The sequence below is a fragment of the Corvus brachyrhynchos genome, unplaced genomic scaffold (assembly GCF_000691975.1).
Source record: "Corvus brachyrhynchos isolate BGI_N302 unplaced genomic scaffold, ASM69197v1 scaffold305, whole genome shotgun sequence".
NCBI lineage: Eukaryota > Metazoa > Chordata > Aves > Passeriformes > Corvidae > Corvus > Corvus brachyrhynchos.
Genome location: NW_008239284.1, coordinates 1791052 through 1795133, shown reverse-complemented (window position 1 = coordinate 1795133; position 4082 = coordinate 1791052). Strand labels below are relative to the sequence as shown.

At 51.3% G+C, this 4082-nt stretch overlaps 1 protein-coding gene across 1 annotated transcript in view; it reads left to right on the top strand.

Moving 5' to 3' along the window:
* The window catches only part of TNFSF15 (tumor necrosis factor superfamily member 15), a 14487-nt gene that overhangs the window by 1370 nt on the left and 9035 nt on the right, over positions 1-4082 (top strand). The window lies entirely within an intron of this gene.

The following is a 4082-nucleotide window of genomic DNA, read 5'->3' as shown; positions in this document are numbered from 1 at the left end:
ATTCCCGAGTTATTCAGCGAGGAAGGGCCTGAGAAAGGGGGCTTGGCTTTTCAGTGGCCTCGGAGGCAGGTTTGTCACCTGGCTCACGTTTAGCCCGGGGGTGTTTAGGGAGGTGCTGGTCCCTGGGTGACCCCGAGGCTGCGCTGCCCGAGTGATGCCGAGTGCAGGGTACAGCATCCTCTGTGGTACCTGGTTCTACCTCTGTGAAGCTTCTCAGGCTGTTAAATCTGGCCATTCCTTGAGTGTATGAGGGGTGATGCTGCCCTGACCCTGTCACTGCTGTCGAGCCCAGCTCTAGAAACCCAGGCTGTCCTACCTGCAGGTGCCAGAGCACAGCTTTCCTCAAGGGCTGGGCACGTTCTGAGAGGATTCAGGGACCCTCAGTTCCAGAAGTGTGGAATTACGGCAGAGCAGAGGCTGAAGGTGGAGGAGCTTGGAAAGCTGGGTGCTACTCGAGATTAGGGGTAAAAGACACTAAAAAAAGGTGTTTTGGGGATTGTCTGCTGCTGCTCTGGGTTTGTGTCCCATGAGAGTTCAGTCTTGAAACAATCTTGGAGTGAAAGAATAATCAAATGTTAACTTGTTTAATCCATCCAATGGCTTGTGATCCTATTGGCAGGGTTAGCAGAGAAAAGCATTTTTATGAGTGGGTTTGGCTTCTTACGAGGAAAAGCGCAACGTAATCCATCGGAATTGCAACACCAGTGTGCATTGCTGTGCTCATGCTCCCAACCAGCAGCACGTAATGTTTCCACAGTGATGTAACGAGGTGATCAGAGGAGTTATACAACCTCTTCCGTGCTCCTGTTCCCTATTAGCAGCACGTAATGTTTCCACAGGGATGTAACGAGGTGATCAGAGGAGTTACAACCTCTGCGAGTCCCGGGGAGAAAGAGGAAAGTCATCGGGGCTGGCCAGGTGCCCGGGGTGCCGTGGGAGGGGCTGCACCTCGGCTGGGCCCTGCCTGTTCCCGATTTTTCATTCACCCTGCTGCTCTCTGTGCCGTCGGTGTTGTCCGGCGGGACAGCGCAGAGGGATGGATGTGTCTGCCCGGGTGCCTTGCTCTGAGTTCCCCAGGGAGATGTGTGCCCAAGGAGCCTGCAGGTTCGGGGCGGTTCAGTCCCTGGGAATGTTTCTGGGCATGAAAGCTCGCAGGAAAATGTCTTTTGCATTTCCTTCTGCATTCGAAGTTTACTAAATGACTCCGTCCTCATGTGCCCCATTGACAGCTCAGAGGAGGACTTCTGGGACCCGACTTGTGTGGCAGAGCTCTTTGGGGCACTGGTTTTGGGGTGTGGGTGCCCTGGGCATACTGGGATGAGTGGGCTGCCCTGAGCTTGCCCCAAATGAGTATTGGCCTCCTGACCCTTGCAGCCCACGGGCAGAGTCCTCTGGTTGCCCCACAGAGCTCAGCCCACACACAATTGTCACCTTCTCACGCTCTGGCGACAGTCCTGGGAGGAGGGAGGGGCTCAGCAGGTGAGGAGCAGATGGAGTAAATTCCTGAGCGCGTCCTTCCTGGAGCAAAGAGGAGAAGGGAAGCCCGGGAAGGTTTGTGCAACAGGGGTGTGACCCTGGGCACGCTGCCCACGGGGTGAGGCGCTTTGCTCATCCCTGCCTCGCTGCGGGTGCACGTGGTGTCACCTGGTGCCTCTGAAGGGATGCAGAGTCACCTCTTCCACTGGAAATGTCCCTTCAAGGGAAAAGCAGGACAAGTTATGTCATTACAGCAACATGAGTGGGCCACCAGTTTTCTCTCTGTCATGGTACGATGCATCTTGAATGAATAATTCCAGTCTGGTGGTGGTTTCTCCTGGACACCTTCCAGGCTCACTCCACTGCTCCTTTGGGAAAGAGAAATCACTTTCTTTTGTGCTTCAGTCCAGAGCGAGGAGAGTTCTTCAAACCACGACACATGGCTTGTGTTATTAGCAAGAAATCTGTATAAAGGCCATAGTGGTGCCCTGCCAGAGGAAGGGCCATCCTTCCTCAAAGGCAAGCCAAGTTTCAGTCTGAGTTCCCAAAACCATCACTGGGATGGCACAGGACAGCAGCTCAGGCTGCCTCAGCATCCCACTCAGCAGAGCATCAAGTCCTGTGGCCTGGAGAAGTTGGTATTTGGGTTTCTCTTTCATGGCATTCTTGGCATGTCAGGGCCACAAGGAGCATGAAGAGGAGTTCCAGATGGGAATTCCAAAGGGTTGGACATGCCCCTGTGTGCCCTGGCTGTGCCTTGGCAGCCTGGCAATGGAGAAGGGACCTGGTGCAGAGCAGGAGGAACCTGAAAATCCCAGAGGCTCCACCTGGATCCTGCCCCAAAGGATGAAGCCAGAAAGCTGGCAACAAATCCCAGGAAAGAGCTGCCCTCATGGCCTGCTCATAAAGGAAGGAGAAGAACTTCAAAAGGCCTCCTGATCTTTGGGGAAGGAGAAATCCCTGGGGAGGAGCAGAAAGCACAGCTGGATGGGCCCAGGTGTTGGGATTCTGCTTCCAAAGCCAGCACCAGTTAAATCCCTGCCTGGCCACTGCTGCTGGATGCAAATGTTCCTTGTGAGCACATGCCTTGGGTACAGGCTTCCACCAGGCAGCAAAATGTTCTTATTGAAGCCAGTTTTTAGTGGTACAGGCCACGTTCCTACCAAAAATTCCTGGCCCAGACCATGCAGCATCTCTGGAGTTAGAAAAATTTGGGTTTCTGTACTGGCCATGACCTGCAGAGACCCTCCCTGTGAAATGGTGCTGACAATGGAGTGGATGGAGGAGCTGGGGATATTTTGTTTATCAATCCCTCTGCCTGCAGTGCCAGCTGCTCTTCCCATGCCCATTGGATATCAGCCCTTCTTTTTGAGTGTAGCACTGTCTGGATATAAACGCACTGGGGCTTTTGGACGTTTTTGGTACCAGAACCATCCAGAAATGTCCTGCACACAGCAATCCCCAGGGCAATTAGAGCTGCCTGTCCAAATACCTGTGAGTCAGCTCAGGGTGGGATTTTCAGCATCACCCAGTGGTTGGGCTCTCCACAGTAGCCAAAGGGAAAACTGAAGCTGTGAACTTTTCAGAATCACAGCTGAGCAAGAAAGGGAAAAGAGAGAAAAGCACTAATTGTGTAAATGTTCTCTCTGCTGTCTCGTGCTGCTCAGTTCTCCCTCCCCATCCGTGCACAACATCTGTGCCTGTTCAGGACAAGCATTACTGACACCTGGTCATTATGCAGCATTGTCTGCCACTAAAACATTTTCTAGAGGAGATTTATATTTATACTCCTATCAAATAGCACAATTAGGGGGAAAAAAAGAACAGCAACACCTTTGCCAAGCAACAGAATGATTTCACACCTTGCTCTATCCCCCTGCTGTATCTGCTGCAGCACTCTGTCCTTCAGCACCTCTGCTGCATCACTCTGTCCTTCAGCATCTTGTTTCCATCTGGCTTTCTTAGGAAATAAGTACATTTAGGTTTAAAAAAAACACCTTTTTTTTTTATCTTTTACAAAGAAGCAGAATTCTTCTTGCTCTCTTTCCCATTTTCCTGCCACCTCTTGTTTGGATTGCAACATCCAAGTTTAAACAAGGAACTTCAGCAGAAATTGGGCTTCAAGTATGTAAACCGTTCTGCAGAAGTTACATCCTTAAATGTAGGTTTGGGACTAATTTTTTATCTGGCTGTAGAATCGTTAGAGAATGAGATCATTTGGGAAATAAGAGAATTAGTCACTTGGTAAATATGTAGGGAATGTCACACAAGCAGTGTGTAAATTTACTCCTAGGTGAATACTCGGGGTTGAAAGCAAGGGGAGTGTGAGGGAAATCCTTAATTCTGACCTCGTGCTTCCCACCGGGGCAGGGACAAAGTCTGACTGTGTCACTTCACCGGGGCAGTCGTGGTTAGTCACTGCAGAAAGCAGGACTGTGAAAGTCCTTACACATAATGAAAGGCTCGGAAATCTCCTGGACAGCACAGCACCAATTTTCCCTCAGCCCCACTCTGGAATTTCACACCAATCTCTTCCAGGAGGCTGCTGGGGCTGGGCATTTGTGTACAGGTGGGCAAGGGGGGAGGGGGAAGGAGAATTTTCCCTA